The 19,675-nt window shown below is 41.0% G+C and overlaps 1 protein-coding gene across 5 annotated transcripts in view; it reads right to left on the reverse strand.

Moving 5' to 3' along the window:
* SULF1 (sulfatase 1) overlaps positions 1-19,675 on the reverse strand; it is a 175,230-nt gene that overhangs the window by 150,278 nt on the left and 5,277 nt on the right. For 3 of the 5 annotated variants that reach the window (XM_036109379.2, XM_036109375.2, XM_078072310.1), the window contains exon 1: positions 253-567. The exons of 1 other annotated variant lie outside the window; for it this stretch is intronic. The gene's annotated coding sequence lies outside the window, so the exon portion shown is untranslated. Of the gene's footprint in view, positions 1-252; positions 569-19,675 lie in introns of those variants that run through there. One more of the 5 variants, XM_078072309.1, reaches the window with a different exon arrangement.

Genomic DNA, 19,675 nt, shown 5'->3' on the forward strand with positions numbered 1-19,675 from the left:
GTGGCCAATTTCAGCACCTGGCCTGGGTGCTCTTTTGTGAAGTGAATTATCCACCTAAACCTCTTTCCCCTCCTATAACTTTCAGGAGGGACCCAACTGGGTGGAGGACTTTGGCCAGAAACACACTTTCCATCACCTAAGAATCCGAGCGGGGGAAATGCTTCCAACGAAGAGATACTATGAAATGGACAAGGGCAGTAAGGAAAGTTTGTTTCCTTCCTTTTTAAAGAAAAAGCAGAGCATCATACTTACGAAAGCCGCCTTCCAAATCTTCTCTAGAGAACAAGCTCTGGGAACTGGGAGCCTGCAGAGGAGCAGAGATAAGGTGGCAGCGGGACTTCCTTCCTCCTCCCCAGGCCGAGAGTCATTGTTCCTTATCTGCCCTGGCCTCCGAGGCGCGCGGGGAGCCAGGGAGGCCTGGCCTCTGACCTGCACCGCCCTCCCCTCTGGCCTCCGCGCCCGGGCTGGGGGTTTGCTCTCCGCTGCTACAGCCGCCCGGCCTGATAGCGGCCCGAAGATTCATTAGGGACTGTCTGCGAAGTGCTTGCAAGATGAAGAGGGTTATATAAGCCCGCGTATTATTATCATCACACACCCCCATAGAACCCAGGCTGCCAGACAAACAAAAGGCAGTTCCAAGAAGAGGAGGAGCAGAGGCAGAAGTTACACTGGGGGTGAATTTCGGGACACTGCTGAACTGACTGGAAAAAAAAAAAAAGGCAACCCAATATGTGTATGCAAAGCTCGGCAAACAAACAGTGAGCTGCAGCTGGCCGGCCGGCCGCGGGGGCAGGCTCCTCGGAGGGCGGGCGGGCAGCGCTGCCGGGGCTGCCGGGCGTGCGGTTCCGGCCCCCTCCACCCCCCCCCCCGGCCCCCCCCCCCCCAGCTCCCCGCGCGCCGGCACAGTAGCCTCCTGTGGCGGGATGTAGTGCCTGAGGAAGATGTGGTATTTGGAAAGGCCGGCGTTCCAGAGACCAAGTGCTTCGTAAACACTGATGTTTCTGAGACTCAGACCAGGTGCTTCTGGTGCTTCCCTTGGTTCCCGGGCTCTTGTTTTCCCAGCGATGGTTTGCAGGGAGCTCCCCGAGCCAGGGCTGAACCCTCTATTTTCATCCTCGAGTTGTGATCTCCGTGGGGTCTCACGCTTTTCTCTGTAGGAGCGATAGACCAAGCCAGAGGGTTCTCTCCGCCCCCCCCCCCCCCCCGCCAGATTCCAGAGCTCGGGTCTGAGAAAGTTCTGATTCACTCTGAGCGTCGGTCCTTCCTGCTTCCCTACCTCCCCAACTTTGCTACCTCCTCTTTTCTTCGGATGGTTGTTATTCTGCCCGGATGGTTGTTATTCTGCCCGTTCCAGGCACTGCTGCCCAACTCCCCCCAACTCCCAAGGAAATTTCTCATCTTGGTATTCGAAACTTCCCTGTGTCTCCACACTCCTTACCAACTTCCCAGGCCGCCCTCGGCCTCACCTACCCCAACACATTAGAATATGAATCATACTCTAAAGATGGCCTTCCAGTTCCTTCGCTTCCTAGCCTTACTCACATCCTCCACCTCAGCCTGGAATGTCTGCACTCCCGTTTCCTTCAAAGCTTAGCTGAATCCCAACTTCCCCACAAAATCCTTCCCAAAGTTCCCCTCTTTTCTCTCTGCTTCGCTGCCCTCGTTCCTCCTGTGCTGAGTGCCTTCATAGGTTCAGGGTGCCTTATGTGGTTCCCCAGGATGGCCTAGGACACAAGGAGCTTAATGAGTGTGTACGAGCGTGGACTGGATTTAACTGCCGGCCCTTGGACCTGGTCGTGCCTGGGCGTCAGTCTTGGAGTGCAAGGGTCCTCTCACAGTGAAAGGGGCCGGGTCTAACTCCGGCAGGCTCAGGTGAACGCTGCCACGTGGTGGGGAGTATTGATCCTGGAGCCCGGCCATAGCCTTATGGGGGGGTGTGATATCCTTTACTTTTGCTATGTTTGGAAATTTTCATAAATTTTAAAAAGAAAAGGGAAGCTTCATAAAACGGGGAGGGGAGCATCCCAACTCTACTTGAGTCAGCTTCCTCTGGGATGTAAGTTCGTGAGGGGAACAGGATGGCTGGCGTCTACTTGAGCCTCTGTTACTGCACATTTGGAGGCCTATAAAGTGGCGCTTACTTAATAGGATGCCAGGAAAATTCCCCAAAGGTGAGATTTTTCAGAAAGCAGACTTCTGGGATGCATCTTATGGGGGAAAGTCCTCCACTACTGAAAGAACGCAGGCTATCACAACAGCAGGTCCACGAAATAACAACAGCTCTCTGGTGAATTGTTTTATGATACAGGGTGAAACATAGACCGTGAGCGGTCAGGTACTGCATTTCTTGTGGCTTTGTACGAAAGTGTTCTTAATGACGTTTCCCCTGTTGTTCTTTGGTGAAAGAAACGTGCTTTAAATTCCATCTGTGGTGGTTGGATCGACCTTGGTGTCATTTAAGAGACTTGGGATGTGTCTACACAGTACATGTTCTCCAATACATACTAAATATTCAGGCAATTAGAAGAATGCTCCCGCCTCCACTGATTTGGAACAATAAAAACCAATTCAGGTTCTAAAGAGAAATGTTAGCCTCAAGTTCTTGGGGTTTTGGCTGCAGGAATGACAGAGGTCTCTTTGCAATTTAGTAGTTCATGGATAGGATCTTTCCTCACTTTGTCCTGCTCAGGTCAGAGCCATATGTTTATTATAGCTACCACTTATGAGGCCCTACGAGGTTCCAGGCACTGGCTAGATGCTTTACATGCATTCTTAACGTAGCACTTGTCCTAAAACAGAGCGATTTTTTTTTTTTAAAGATTTTATTTATTTATTTGACAGAGACACAGTGAGAGAGGGAACACAAGCAGTAGGAGTGGGAGAGGGAGAAGCAGGCTTCCCGCTGAGCAGGGAGCCCGATGCGGGGCTCGATCCCAGGACCCTGGGATCATGACCTGAGCCGAAGGCAGACACTTAACGACTGAGCCACACAGGCGCCCCAAACAGAGTGATTTTTATCTTCACTTTTCAGATGGAGAAACTGGTAACACAACTAAGGAAGTGACAGGATGAGGATTTGAACCCATGTCTATCTGAACACCCAGCCTACAATTTTTCCATTCTGCTGAAAGCTGGCAGGAACTTGAGATAGTCGCTCATCTGGGTTCTAACGAACCCTAGGCTTTTGAGGAAGTGCCTTAGGAATCGTTGGGGAAGAACGGGGAAGGAGGAAATGTGAGGGAGAGGCCAGGTCAATTGAACTTGGGCTCCACTCATTGGACTCAAACTAAAAGCTTCATTTCTCTTTTGTAGAGTGACTTTAAGTTTTGTTCGAAACAAGGGTTTTGCTACTAAAGAAGCATTTTAAAACTCTTGGTCTAGTTCAACTTCCTCATGAAAGAGTACAGAACTTGGGGCCCAGAGGGATTAAATGCCTTGCCCAAGATTTTATAAACAGGGCTGGCATTAACATCAGATGTCCAAGCTCCACCTGAAACCATTGGTCTCCCCATATGCTTTATCTTTTCACTTGTTAAATAGCAGGGAAAGGGAGAGATAGTTTGACCTGACTTCATTTCCTGACAGAATTCTTCATGACAAATGGAAGGCAGAAACACCTCCACTTCAGCAAGCTAGACCATCTTTGGCCTTTTGGCTCTAAGGCTCAAGTTAGTCAACATTCACCTTTGACAAATTAAAATCAAGTGAGGAATTAAATATGTAATTTGCCTGGATGATATCGGGCTCTCTTCCTCTTTTCATTCAAATCCAAGTGAGTAGCAAAGGATACCATGAATCATCCAGCTAATTATATATATAGGCTTGGCCTGAGAATACTCTCGCTAGAAAACCGTTTATGTCTCCATATTTATTAATCCAGTCAGAAGCAGCTCTCTTCATATGAGACACAGTATGTGTGGCAAAGATTTTACTCTTAAAGGGGCCAAATATAGCCAAGGGAAAGTGAACTCCCTGCCCTCCCGAGTGGGAAAGCCTCCGCACCTGGCGAGCTTCCTTGCAGCTGAGCAGCTGTATCCACCTGGTCCTCAAACCAGGGAAGTTTCACTTCCCTGTCAGACCGCGCCGTCCCTGAAACAAGCCAACCAGATCCCGCCCTGGGAATCAAGGTACACCTCACCCTCTTGTTACTACAAAGCCTGTCCCCCACAGCCTTTTCTTGTTCACTCTGTTCCTGAATGCAAACTCTGTGTGGCTCTATGGGCCTGTAGTGTCTTCCTCGCCTGGGCTGTGAGTATATGAGACTAACAATCCGCTGTCGATTGTGCGCAGTGTCAGATGTCCTGTGTTTGGTCATTCTAGAACCTTAGGTCAGGACTTTCCTCACCGTCAGGGTGAAGAGGAGGTGAACAAAACAATGACCAGACATGAATACTAATACTCAATGGAATTTTCAGAGAACTGGTGCCAAACATCACTTCCTTTGGAGTGTTGCTAAGTGTCAGGCTATTTGCAAATAGGAATGAATTTTAACTGAAATTATGTCAGCCAGAACTGACCTTTATTAATTTCAAGGCCCTAGAGCTTTCCCATCTGCTCGTTTTCATCTTTATCATTCTCACCTGGAGATTTTTGGGAGCAACAGCACTGTTCTCCTTCCTGAGGTGACTTAAGGTTAGCCCTGCCTAAAGGCAAAAGAATCAAAAGATGACCCTTCCATTCCTGTCATTTAAATCTTTACTAACTGCATTCTTTTGGTAAAATGTAGCAGAAAGAATTTTTCTCATCTCCACAGACAAGAGATTATAATAAACAGATCTTTCCACCCCCCCATCGGAAACATTCCAATATTAATATATTTCCAAATTCTGAGCCCTAGAAACAAAGCTTTAGATGTAATTTCTTTTCCTATTCATGAGATTTACAATAGGAAGGTCATGTTTGTACTAGATTTTGGTTTGAAATTAATCTTCTTTTCTCCCCAGCATTTCTATAGAATCCAGGCACTTCATTATTTAGTCATTTCCAAATATTAAATGCTTGTCATTCTTGAACAACGATCTAATCTTCCCTTTATGGGTGGAGAAACAAAGTTATGGAACTTGCAAATCATTGCCAGGGCATAGATCACTCTAAAGGTTATGGCTACCCATTGAATTTCTTTCCTCCACACATTCTTAGACCACAAAGTAAAACCGTAAATTGTTTTGTAAGCAGCAAGTATAGCATCCTCTGACTATTAGGAAGTATTCACTAAAAGCTCATTTGCATTCTGCCTTACAAGAGAAACTTTATGGGGCAAATAAATACATTCAAACTCCACAACCAAGCCCAACGCCGAGGCTGTGCTAAAATCACCCCCCCCAACACCCTCTTTTCTGGCCTGTGCCTCATATGGATCAAAATATATTCTTAGTTCAGTTGAACAAGGGTTCATTTAAACCACATCTGCTGCTCATCAAACCTCTATTTTAGGAGTGGGGAATTCTTTTTCAGAGATAGATTCTGTCTGGAAGGTCTATGGCAGCAAATAGTCCTCATTAAATTTCACAACATTTTACCAACATATATACAGTACCCGCTTTTATGTGATTATAGAACCCAGGCAAAACCCTGCACCCCCACTTCAAAGGATTCCTCACTTGACTAATTCTAAAGAGTAAATTGATTTTCTCATCATTTGTTGTATTTGACAATAGAAAAGCTGACGCAGCAACATTGCTAACATAACAGCTCATTTCTATTCAAGGGGAAGGAATTTGCGTTAATATTCTTAATGACTGGCATCTTTATGAGAAATGTGAAATCATTTATCCTTAGCAATAACCTGACTGGGATTAAGAAGTACTTGGTACTTAGAACGGAAGTTATCTGTCAGGAAAAATTATTTAGACTGATGCAAATTAACTGAATAAATTGGCTTCCTAATTATGGTGTATATATTCAAGTTTGTTAAAACTGGTTTGAACTAAAGCATTTGGAAAGGATCTTTCAAGAGTGATCTGACGTTCTGTTGGAGGAAAAGATAACACATTTATTTCACATTTCCTAAGGATTTCTGGAAATGATTTAAGAAGCAAGGGCATGTAAATCAAAGGAAAACACATTAAGTAAGCATGTGTATGTCTTGCCTATTTGGAACGGTGATAATGCCTTACAGAAAACATGCAGCAGCATGTGCATCGCAATGCCCTAGATTCAAAATCACCAATAGTGTTTTCCTGGGGGGGCGGCGGGTGTTTCCCGCCCTCTCAAGGCTGGCTTGGGCATAAGCCCACCAGACAAATCTAAGAGATGAACACTTAGGCTGGCCCTTAACAAGCAACGTACAGACCAGTCTGTATTCTGTAGGAGTTTTCCACCCTTAATGGGCACAGTGTTGCACACCAGTTAACAAGTTTTTATTGGAAGCTCAGTCTTCTCTTCCTCGCCAGCTTCACAGCCAAACTTCATTTAGCTTTTTACCAAAAAACCTAGTAAATTGTGGGAAGAAGCACTTTACCAGCATTGGAGATTTAATGAGTCTGGAAAAAAAAAAAAGGTGTAAATTGCAGGAAAATGTAAACTGCTTTCACGTAATTAATGACGGGGTTTTACTGTTTGGCATTTATACAGAACTTTCTTTGGAGAGACAGCATTGATTTTGGGAGACAAACTGACTTGGGTCAAATTCTTAGCTCTACAGGTGTGTGGTATTTTCATCTAGTTCCTTTACTTATAACTAGAATGACTAAGAAAGCCTTAATGTGAATAGCAGTATCTATCATGCACTAAGTACTCAGTATCGTTCGGTTTCTCCTCCTTTCCTGAGAGTCTTTTAGGGAGTTCATGTCTTAAGCATGAGTTTGGTATTATTTGCCCTGGCTGAGTAAAAAATATATTCCTTTTTTTCAGTAAGTGTTAGCCAAGGGGTGATCCTATCAACAGCTGCCTAGGTTTCTGTGTTTAAATATGAATATTTAATTATATAAAGGAAAACAATAGGGATATCTTTAAAAAGGCAGTGACTGATAATCATTAGCAGTAACACGAATGTTACTCTTGTGACTTCAGCCTGGGGGACAGTTATTTAGGGGATCAGGTAAACCCAGGGTGTTGAGGTTTGTGTTAGAAATCCCAGCAAAGCTTTTGCTACAAAACAGTGGGTTAGAGAGACGTAGAAAATATGAACAGAGGGAACGTCATCCAGGAAATTCAGTATGTGTCAAATTCAGATTGTCCCCTCCAGTGTTTTGGTGAGCAGGCAAAGGAATAAACTGCACATACAAAGACATATACACCAGAGAGAGGAGCTGGGGCAAAGCGCAGGTGCGCAGATCGGGCTGAGAAGATGAAGAGAAAGCAGGAGCTATGTGGGACAGAGACCCGGACAGAGTCGACTGCAGAGCATGCACTCTTCGAGGGATGCTGGTGGAGGATGTGCGGAGACTGAGACAGGAAAAAGCCTCATTCTGCAGAATCTGCAAGTACCTGTGTCTGGGGCTGGCAGGTGCATTAGTAAAAAGAATGAGAGACTAAGAGCCAGAGCCTGAGGCAAGGATGGTGGACAGTGAAGGGAATGATAATGGGCCTTTTCTGAGAGGAACTGCTCTATGCTTTAAACCGGTGCCAAGCTGAGTAACCTGAGACCTGATATGTGACTGACTTCCATGAATGCAGTTTTTACCCTGAAATTTCCTTACATTGCAGTAAGGTTAAGTTGTGCACTTAAGGTGTCTGTGTGCTGTGCTCTTATGAGGGGGCCAGGATGGGAGTCATATTACTAATGGAGGAAGGAAGAAGGTGAATGTGGTCTTCTCACTTCTCAGCTCACCTAACCATTCTTATTTGAGGAAAAATGTATACAGATGAGTATTATTGAAAACTTTGGAGTGGGAAGAAACCACAAAAGGGACGGCTGAAAGTGTGGGTTGGAAGAAGAGAGGGAAAAATGTATATTGTATATCCTACCGCTTATCCCAAGCTCTCCTCTTTTCTGACTGGTCCCTTCCTACATCATTGTTCAGTGGGTGCCTGTGAGGGCACCTTATTTATTTTATTTATTTTATTTTGTATTTATTTATTTGAGAGAGAGAGAACACAAGCAGGGGGAGCATCAGGCAGATGGAGAGGGAGAAGCAGACCCCTCGCTGAGCAGGGAGCCCGATGCGGGGCTCGATCCCAGGACCCCGGGATCATGACCTGAGCCGAAGGCAGACGCTTAACCGACTGAGCCACCCAGGCGCCCCCTGTGAGGGCACCTTAGAAAGTCAGCTGTGTTCACTTTTTATCCCAATCGGTTAGAGCAAAGAGAAAAATTATAAAGTCCAATTAGCAGTAAGACTGAGCATCTCTTTTTGTCATATAGACAAGAGATGATCATCTAAGAGGTTATCCAGACAGTCAAAAGCCACATCTGTCCAATTATCGACAGAACAGTTCAACGTTCCAGGGAAAAGCCTTTTTTAAAAATGTGAAATTTGTTTCTTTTATTATTTTTTTCTCTCTGGCTTTGAAAAGGTGTGCTTTGCTATAAACCTGAGGTTTGGTGAATTGAACCAATTTAATTTAAATACTTTGTGTTTAAGTATTTAGATCATGACATCTTAAAAGCTTTTTAGAACATCATTCTTTCACTTAGCAAACATTTATTGAATGCTTCACATGTGTCAGGGGCCGCTGTTGATGTAACTAAGATGTGGTCCTGCTTTTTCATCCATACGCTTTTCCATACAAAGTTCTTGGAAAGCATGGTGTCACTCACAGAATTTAAAAATTACTGGATATATGATATAAGAATTGGTTAAACTATCAACCAAGCTTAAAGAAAAAAAATAGAAATGTGGAATAAGGATGATTTCGTTCATTAAATGGGGTCTGGAGTAGTCCAGGTGCTGACTTGGTCCCTGTAGGTCAACCATATCAGTCACGTGAGTCAAGCTCTCAGATCCCGTTTCCTTGTTCACATGATGGGGACTCCAGGTCATAGAGTTGTTGAAAAAAATTAAATTAGATGATATATATATAAAGCACTTACTTGTACATGGCAGGTAGGTACTTAATAAATCTTAGTTGTTATTATTTGTATATTAGTAAATAAAACATAGGCATCTTTCTCAGTCATTTTGTTCTTTAAAAGAATGTTCTTTCTTTCTATGGCTAAATACAACATGAGCCCAAGAAGATTTAGATATGATCATTCAGGGTATAAAATGCATTGGAACATCAAGAGGATGTATTGGAAAGAGTACCGGTTCAGTAATTTTAGGACTTGAGTATCTGTCTCTGGAATAGAACTGCTGTTTAGTGGCTCTGAATAATGGTGATATGCTACCTTCATAACTTGTTTCTTAATCTGTAAAATGGGTCCAATTCTGCCTGTGTTACCTACTTCGTTCAAGGAGTTATGAAGATCAGATAAAGTAGGATTGTAAAAATGATTTGCAGTGGGTAATATGATAAATAAGTTACAGTTAAATAATGAGTTTTCCTGGGCTAGAGTACTGATTATTGGTGATTGACTGGAGAAAGATGTGATTGCGGTTTATAAGTACTTGAAGTAGAAATTACTTTTCAATTTATACAGAAATAAATGATAAGTTTGGAGGAAGTGTGGAGAAATAGAACACCTGGATTCTAGTTCTTCACAGTGCCTCAGATCAGCTCTATTTGCCTATGTGAATTATTTAACTCCCCGGTGTCTCTCTAAAAAAAATTTGTATTTGAAAATAATTACCAAAAAACCCCACTGAGGTCTGTGGAGTTGAGCTAACTTATAGAAAAGTTGCAAGAATAATTTACTCAGGTTCATCTGTTGTTAACTTGCCCCAATTCCTTTATCAATTGCTCACTTGCTCTCTCTTCCCTCCTCACTGAAATACATCTATATATATATATATATATATATATATTTTTTTTTTTTTTTTTTTCCCCTTGAACTTGATGACAGTAAGTTACATACATCATGGTCTTATACCCCTAAATATTTCTCAGTGTATATTACCTAAGAATGTTGCTCTATTTCTAATTCTTTAAAAGGAGCACCCATACTTAGTTGTGTGACGTGCTCCACAGGGTTGTCGAAATCAGCTAAATGTTTGACAGCACTGTGGAAAGTATAAATTGCTATATAAAATCAAAGGATGTTTATTTCCTAAATTGGGAAAAATCCAATTACATAGAACTTCAGAGGACTTACAAGTTGTGGTGGAGTACAGACTGAGAAAGTGCATTGTGTATGTCTGCAACAAGCTGAAGATGAGAGCGAACTTTCGAGTCTCTGTGGTGAGTGAGAGAAACAACAAAGATGCTCTCGCACTTGGCGACAGAACTTTTGAGTTATATTCCTCCTGCAAGGGCTTGAATCTTTATGCTGTTTTTTTTTTTTTTTTTTTACTTTAACTGCTTGCCATTCTGGGGTGGTATTTTTTGGTGGAGATTATGAGCATGTTCGAGAAGGCAGAACTAGAGCGCTGTAAGGAGTTTAGTTAGAGCTCAGCTTTACTTCTTCAGTCCTCCCTTTAAGTAGTGAACGTGACCTGTTTTATTTTCATTATAGACAACAGCTTGAAATACAAATAGGAAAAAGGAAAGCTCAACGTGCAGGCTTAGTTGAAGATAGTATGAACTAAGTTTTCTCATGAACCAAAGAAATCATTTTCCTAGAAACCCTTTTCAGCGTTCGCTGTCATAAGGTTTAGCTCTGTGACAAACAGGTAATTATTCTGCCACATTATCTTTACATTCTCAGCAGAATTCTCCCTTTCATCAGAAGTTGTAATACTGGTAAGTTTGATTTCTTGATAATTCCAACCAGATTTGTGATCACATTCTCCAGTGGAGTGAAATATGACCAATAACTTAAAAATATTTGTAAAAATACTGCTTTTCCACTCACATATTTCTTTCATTGCCCTGAAAATCATAATGGCTTCCTTTGGATACTTACAACAACAACAAAAAAAGGAAATCTAGAACACATTTTAGAAACAAAACTGTTTTTCAAAAAGTCAAAACCACACTTAAGTATTCTAAATTAATCTTTTATTTTGCATTATTAAATTGTTATTTTTTATAATACAACACGAAAAATATAAGTGAATGACTAAGAAATACATTTATAATCCAATAATGATTGATTTTACTTCCCTTATAGATAAATCAATTTTAAACATAAATTATACAGATATATAGTGGTATACACTCATGTAATTTATTAAACTATGAAGAATATTGCTCTTAAACTTCTCTTGGGAAAATTCCAGTACCTGAGTAAGGATTTCAAATGTTTATTTCTCAATGAGGTGATGTTTCTGAGGAACAGCTCAACTAATGCAACAAGGTTTCCTTAATACTGAGAAAATGTGATATATTTTGAATCACTTGAAGCACGGAGCAATGAAATAGAAGTTAGAAGACATGAATTCTAGTGCTGATTATTTCACTCACTGCCTCTTTAGAGTCAAGTTTGTCCTCTCTCAGATTCAATTTTATGCGATGCAGAAATAACGTATATGCTTTGCTTACTCCAATATTCCAATGATTTAGTTCAAGTAACGTTTTCCTCCAATGTTTTGAAGGAATAATGATTACTATTGTCATCATCATTTGGGTAGCATCCTTTTAGCATAGGTTAGAACATGTTTCCACAAAGAAGGTTCTCTACACTAAAACTACATAACTTTCATATGTAGCAACAGTGCTTGGGTATTTGTGTGAGAGTGGATTTTCTGCAAGGAGTATACTTGAAAAATAAATGCTTTTTTTTTGGTATTTATTCCAGTCTCAAGAATTCTCTACAGTACCTGATTATTCATCATAGCACTCAGCAAGAGGGTCCATAGTCACAAACAGAGCTGGGCTCATATCTTCACACTCTTGTTAGGTCCTAATGTACAATTGACACATGAACTCCCTTTGGTCCTGGTAGAATTTCACCGACTTGCATTTCTTGGTGAAGCCTAGCTTGTAGAAGTTTCTCTGGTAAATATGAGTTTTGTAATTTGGGGTGGGTCTTTGAATAGCCTCCAGGCCTCAGTTTCCTGGATTTTACTTAGATGATCTCTAACGTATACCTCTAACATTCTGTGTTTCTATAGTAATTTATATATCTTTCCTGGAAAACCTATCCCTAATTCTAAAGTATTTTTAACAGCTACAAGAAAAAAGATCCAGTAGCTTTGACAGAATGTGTGTTAACTTCCTTTTTCTTTTGTGTAATTTAAAGCCTGTCATCTGACTGGCTAATTGTCCTACAACTGAGAATTCAACGCCTAACCAAAGAATTTTTACAATCAAATCCTACTACAAAATAAAAAAGAGAGAGAGAGAGAAAACCAGGATGATTTATTATGGAGTTTATAGGGCATTTTAATTGATGCTATTCTACAGGTAGTGAATATATTCATTCAGATGGCACAAGTCTATATATCTGTCACTATCTCTGAAATTCTTGTCTAGCCATAATTTTACAGGTCCTTAGAAACAGAATTGTCACAAACTCCTCAGTTCAGCTCTCAACAGAAATTAATTGATAACATAGAATCCTGAGTGGTTGGCACGTGAGTGACACCCAGCTATACAATTTCACATCTAATCAAGGAAGATGGGAATTCTAGTTGGCCTATTGTCTATTTGAATCTGTTTCTGGATGGAATCCAGCTGGCTCAAATGCAGCCCTGGAAAGTGATGTGGGCAGAAGATGGAAAAACAAAAAAATTAAACCAGAGAACCAGCACATAAGAGAGTACCTTCCACATTATCCAAAGAATTGCCTGGTGTAGCTGTGGATTTGCTGCTGATTAGTTTGCTAAAATTTCTCCATAACCAAAATGCAATTTTCTATCCCAATTGTCCTTAAAAATCTATGAAGAATAATGATAAATGCAAAATTGTACCTAATTAAGAGCTAAAATTATATGACAAGATTTTAAGTGGTGAACACCTATGAGAAGGAATAGTTCTATTATTGGAATAGTTAGGAAAAGAAAGTTCCAGGGACGGAATGGGGGTGATTTTTCTTCAAGAATGGGGTGAAATTTGGACATTCAGAAGCATGACGGGAGGACAGCCCCAGCCCAGAAAGCAGTATGAGCAAATGCTTAGTAGTAGAAGTAAGTGGCATAAATTCTAGAGCTGCTGCATCAGCTTTCGTGAAGGGCAGAAAGTGTAGATGTAAAGTGGGGTGGTTATAGTGGAGAAGATTATGCAGGTCCCTAAATGCTGATATCTTCTTTAGACTGGACACTGTAGAAAATGGACAGATGGCTGTTTTAGGGTAATAGCAGGACATGGGGAAAGAGCGCTAGAGGACGGTCAGCTTAACGATGGTGTGTAAGAAAAGTGGGATTAAGAAAAAGATAAAGAACAGAGCTCGATTTAGCATGAGGTGATGCAAAACTGGATTAAAGTCCTTCCCCTTCCCCTCCTCCCCCCACCACACCTTTTGGTTTCAAGGAGAATGTTTTCTTTATTTAGGCTTGTTTTAAGGGAAGAGCAGAGTTTGCCAGTAAAGAATAATGTAATCTAGATGAGGGGGGGTAGGGGGTGTGGGGGTGGGGGAGGGCAAAATAAAGGCAAAGAGGTGGTGGGGGGCATGCTCCCGAAAGATTAGCTGATGTGTTCAGCATAACAATACTAATGGTAGCCAAGTTCTAGAATCCAGGTTTTTGATGTTTTTTCCACTGTACCATCCTAACTATAATACTACTGCATCATTCAGTGAATTTTATTTCATTGAGAGTAACATTTTAACTTATTACTTGCTCAGCATGAAATATGATTTACCTGAAGCCAATGAGGCAGTCCAGTGGTATATTCTAAGCTTCCACAGGGGTTATGACAGTGGCAGAAGCAATCGTAGAACACCTCCAATTCCACTTCTGAGACTACAATAATGGTTGATCAGAATGGTAGATCAACAACGGATAGCTATTTTTGGAGCAAAATGGCTAATGAAAATAATAATTGTTATATATGAAACATATAGAATATTTTCTTTCTGTTTTTTGTCTTTATTTTGGTGTCAAAAAAAGTGACTCTTACAGAACATATTTTGACTTCATTGATATTTTTCCCTCTTCCTCACCACTTAATCTTTTTTTTTTTTTTTACAAGGACCACACTTCTATTCAAGACATCTTTGTCCCTCTGAGGTGGGTCTAGAAGTTGAACATGTAGGGGTAGAATCCTGAATTGAAATCAGAATTTAGATGGTCTAAAATTAAGAAATTTATGAATATCAGCTCATGTTCCAAACCCCAATCTCCATGCAAGCACACTAGCCCACTGACCTAAGGGGGTACGAGATGAAGAGATCTGACCTGGTCGTAAGCTTGGCAGCAAAGCCCAACTTTTGTGCTTGCTGCAGATGACGTTTATTGATCTAACTATGGCACTTGTGTATTATATCTTTTCCCCTTGGTTCATTAAACTGGATGTCTCATGGAGTACCAATTAAATCATTAGCCATTAATAGCTTTCAAATATAAACTGGCTCATGCCAATTAGACCATCATGCATGGCAACCCTGAATAAGAAATGGATTACAGGTGCTGTTACTTAGGTTGGCATTTCTCCCATAAGAACCAGGGAACATGGTTCAGAAAACTCAGTTGAGTAAAATAAAACAGGCCAAAGTCTTCATTAAAAACTTGAATAGCACCCAAGTCTCTTTTGAGGAACCAGAATGCTGTCAAGTCTCCACAGGTCAATGCTATTCCCACAAATTTCTAGTAATAAGACTACATTTTAATTCCAATTCTTGCTGACTCAAGTAGTACATTCTTTCAATCATGCTGCTCCCAACATCGAGTGCCAGAGTTTGAAATGGCAAATACAATCTTCTACTTGCAATAAAATTATACCTAATCCTGAAAACTATTCATCGATTTAGTAAAAGGAAGTGACTAAAGCATTACTCTCCTATTTTGAAGAGGATCTTAACATGAAGTGTGGCTGAACAAATAAAATAAAATAAAAGGGTGAAGTGAGAGGGGATAGAAAGAAAAGTAAGGGGGTGGTGAAACCTTTCCCAAACCTTAAAATTAAGAATGATTTGTCTTTATAGTGAATGCAGAAGGGAGTGTCTGTATCATTTGTAAAACAAATCATTCATACATTCTGCAAAAGGATGTCCAACTCATCTCTTCTAAGGTAGAATCTGAAGTTTCATGAACAGAAGCAACTTAAATATTTCATTTCGCCTTGCCTCGAGACTCTCTTTAAATTATATGTCCCTCTCCACCAGCATTTTCTTAGTTGCAAGAAGAGAATTATAGGTATTCTAGAGAGGTAGTTTGTTATTCTGAGTTGAAAATTCATTACTTCCCCCAGAGTTTAAAAACACTATTTTCTTAATCTGAGAGAAGATCTTTTTTATCTAAGGAAGATGTCATTAAAAAAGAAAACAGTTAAGGGACGCCTGGGTGCCTCAGTCGGTAAGCGTCTGCCTTCAGCTCAGGTCATAATCTCAGGGTCCTGGGATCGAGTCCCACAACCGGTTCTCTGCTCAGCGGGGAGCCTGCTTCTCACTCTGCCTCTCCCCGCCTCATGTTCACTCTCTTTCTCTCTCTCTCTCAAAGAAATAAATAAAATCTTTTTAAAAAAGATAATTATGCATTCTATCTTATGTATCATCAGTGATCAGAAAATTTGATTTCATGTTTATATTATTGAGCATTTATATACACACATATATTTGCCATGTTTGTATTATAAAGTTATCCCAGGCATAGTTATTAATTTACAGATACCAGATAAACATTTGTTCCATAATGACCATTGTCACGTTGGAAATTTATGGTCTACAAAATGAAATTTTACTTCCAGCACTCCCATTCCCCTTGGGTGGTGTCACCATCCCCCTGTTTGCTGGGTTTGATACTTTCAGCGTCATTCTTGTGACTTGTCTTTCTTTTGTCCTCTATTTGACCAATCACCAAGTTGTTGATACTGTTACTTATTTCTTCATAACGTTCCTTACACCCATCCTTTCCTCATTCTCAACACTGTCATTGGGACTGAGCAAACTTTTTTTTTTTTTGGACTTTTGGTACCCTCCCAATTGTCTTGTTCTCTCTCTCTCTCTCTTAATCTCTCTCTCCCCATTCCTGAGAAACCTACTGCTTAAACTTCCTAAAGCATCTGTTTAAAGTCCAACCTGTCTACTTGATGTGTCAGAACACTCTAGAGTTTAGCCTAATGTAGCTCTCACATGACATGCTTAAGACAGAAAAGGGTGCAGAGTAGAGGCATTAGAGGATCACAATCTTTCTCCTCCTCCTTGCTCTTCTCTTCTTCTATCTCTCCTCTTTCCTCCTTTTCTCCCTTCCTTTCTTCCTTCTCCTCTTTGCCTAGTGACTGCCTTCATTGTATTCCCAAAGTGCATCTATGCAAGTGCGCTGGTTCAAAAATGCTGTGTCTTTTTTTTTTAAAATGTTTTCCTTTATTTATTTATTTTTTTAAAGATTTTATTTATTTATTTATTGGAGAGAGAGAGAGAGAAACAGCATGAGAGGGGAGAGGGTCAGAGGGAGAAGCAGGCTCCCCGCTGAGCCAGGAGTCCGATGTGGGACTTGATCCCAGGACTCCGGGATCATGACCCAAGCCGAAGGCAATAGCTTAACCAACTGAGCCACCCAGGTGCCCCAAAAATGCTGTGTCTTAATGTGAAATTGACAGACCTGGCTTAAGTTCAAGTCCTCACCCAAGCGGAGCTTTCCACCATCTTGGAAAAAGATATAGCTGTGGGAGCGCTTACTGTGGTCTACGCCCTGTGTTAAGCATCTTACTTTGATTATCTCACTTAACCTTTATAACAACCCTTTTTGGTAACCATATCTCCATTTTATAGAGAAGGAAGCTGAGTGAAAGTGAGGGTAAATAAACTGGCTCCACACAGTTTGTAAAGATGGAGATGACAAAGTCTGGCCCAGCTCAGGTTCCTGCTCCTCCAATAGGGGGCTCTGTTGACGTCCTTTATATTTAATTTGAACAAATAATTGATACTTAACCACCACATTCTTTGCATTACTACTAAACAATTGTTTGTGTGCATGTCTTCTCCTCACAGCTAGGCTAGATATTCCTTCAGGGCACGGATGGTGTCCTATATTGTTTTGTATTCCTCTGCACACTGGGATAGAAATACACGGGAAGCTCTCAAATACATATGGAATAAACAAATTAACAATCGATGGAGCTTTCTGAAGCTTGTTCCTTTTGGCTCCAATTCTATTTAGAAGGCACATCATGGCTATTCCTTAGGGCATTAGCTCAACTGCTAAAAAGTCATTTCAACTGCTTGGTATTGAGTATATCCCCCCAATCTTTTTTTACTAAATATAGATATTATATATGAAAAAGATGGTGACAACACATGTGAGGCGTCTAGGGGTCTCAAATAACAAATATTACATCACCTATGCTTTTATTCATCTGCTATATTCAGAACACTTTTCTTTCTCTTAGCAGCATGAAGCTCTCAAGAGAAAAAAAAGGAGCACGTGACTTGCAGGGGCCGCTTTGCTGGGATGCACTTCTTATACATGAAAGTTAAAAGCCGAAGTTTCAAGAATATCTGGACACAATGCCAAGCACATCTGTTTGCTCAGAACTTCTATTCAGGGGAAGATTGATTATTGGCAGGTGAAGGTTAAGAGGGAAGCTTTAAACTGGCAGGAAGTCTATTCAGAGGACATGTTATATTATAGAAAGGTGATTTTGGTGTTAAGCCATATTAGTGATACGAGTTTGAAGATAATATCCACAGGTGCACACTTCTAAATTAATTTAATAAATGCACACTTGGCATGCAGTTAATCTTTTCTCACCATGACTCTGGTATAGCTAGTATCTTATAAGAGTCTAACTTTCAGTTTTATTTTAAATTAATATAGCAGGTCTTACAACAACATGCCTGAGCCATAACAACACACCACGAAACTGGACAACAGACAAAGCTCTCTGCAATTCTGATTTCTACTTTATCCATTAGGAGTGTTCTATTATTGCTCAGAAAAGTGGGACAACTCTTAGGCTGGTATGGTTTGGGCTTCTTTCATCAAGCGATTCAGAAGGATTCTCCTGAGTTCTTGAGACAAAATGATTTTCAGTTTTTTATGAAGGGAAAAAATTCATAGAGTATTAGCTCTATTTGCAGATGGGAAAAACTGTAACACAAAGTCATACTAGCTCAGGGTTTCAGTTAATTGTAGCAACAGCACTAGTATCTAGGAAGAGCAATCTGTGGCTGAACTGAAGATCTGGGCAATGCCAGCAAAAAAAAAAAAAAAAAAAAGAAGAAGAAGAAGCAGCAGCAGCAGAAATACGTGAAGGTCTATAAAAATCTATATCAGAGCCAATGGCTTAAGAACAGAAAATTCAATTATTGTAGTTTTATAACATGCTTGGGTGTGTGATAAAACAAGTCCCCTCCCCATCTTACTATGGTCTTCTTCTCTTATAAAAATGTCGAGGCTTGCTCATGAGTTTATTACCCAGATGAACTTTAGAATCCTTATTTTACATTCAAGCAGAGTCATCTGGGCTCTTACCAGTCCCCCAACTCTGCTCCCACTGCCAGTCATCTCACCTTGTGTGAAAATGTCATTAGTATTACACAAAATGTGGAGATTAATTTTGGGACACTTTACCTCTTACAATGAGTCTTTTTTTTTTTTTTTAACCCAGAAATATGGTGTTCATTTATTCTGTATGGCATTTTAATATCCATCTCCCCCACTACATTTAATAGTGGTGTGTCCGAGTCCCTTGGATTCACATTTTCAAAAAATGCAGAAATAGTGTCTCACAGATTTGTAGCTCTGCAGTTAAAAAGAAAATCGGAGTATAAGGAAAAGTTTTACCTTTGAGGGTGAAGTGGAGAGCTACATTTTATTTATTTATTTTTTAATTAACCAGGTTTAACAGATGATTGTGCAGTAGTACAAGGATCACATATTTTGAGGGCAAAGAGAACGCGGTTAGTTGCTGCAGCTGAGGGGAGGTCGGGCAACATAACTGTCAATGAAGGTTCTCTAGACATGTTTGCTGGGGGGAGGGGGGATCTCCAGAAATACTGCCCTTTATCCTAGAGGAGTTCCAGTTTCTTTCCTCTCCCTGGCCTGGGGCAGGTGCAGACCAGATGACCAGGATTGGAAAGAATATCCTTTGATCTGTCCCAAGATTCTGAAGACTGCAATTGAATGACGAGTGTCCACGGACGTGTTTGTGAGGTGGCACTCAGTGCTTTGTGAGATCATTTCTCAGCTGGTTGCCCTTCTGGGGAAAGGGCACAGAGAGAAGGCTCAGTGTGTGATGGTGGGTGCAGAGTTTGGGAACAGAACAGAGCTCAGGCTGATTGCTTTCAGCTTTTTTGTGAAATTTGGTTTGGAGGTGAAGGACGGCGAAGGTCCAAGCCCCTTGTTTTGTCTAAATGGTATCTTGCTTTACCAACTACTTCTGGAAGCCTGACCTGACTCCTACAATGTTTTGCCAAATTATTATTATTTTTTTTTTTTTTAAAGATTTTATTTATTTGACAGAGAGAGACACAGCGAGAGAGGGAACACAAGCAGGGGGAGTGGGAGAGGGAGAAGCAGGCTTCCCACAGAGCAGGGAGCCCGATGCGGGGCTCGATCCCAGGACCCTCGGATCATGACCTGAGCCGAAGGCAGACGCTTAACGACTGAGCCACCCAGGCGCCCCTGTTTTGCCAAATTATTATTTCTTTCTAAAT

The sequence above is a fragment of the Halichoerus grypus genome, chromosome 5, assembly GCF_964656455.1.
Source record: "Halichoerus grypus chromosome 5, mHalGry1.hap1.1, whole genome shotgun sequence".
NCBI classification, from domain to species: Eukaryota; Metazoa; Chordata; class Mammalia; order Carnivora; family Phocidae; genus Halichoerus; species Halichoerus grypus.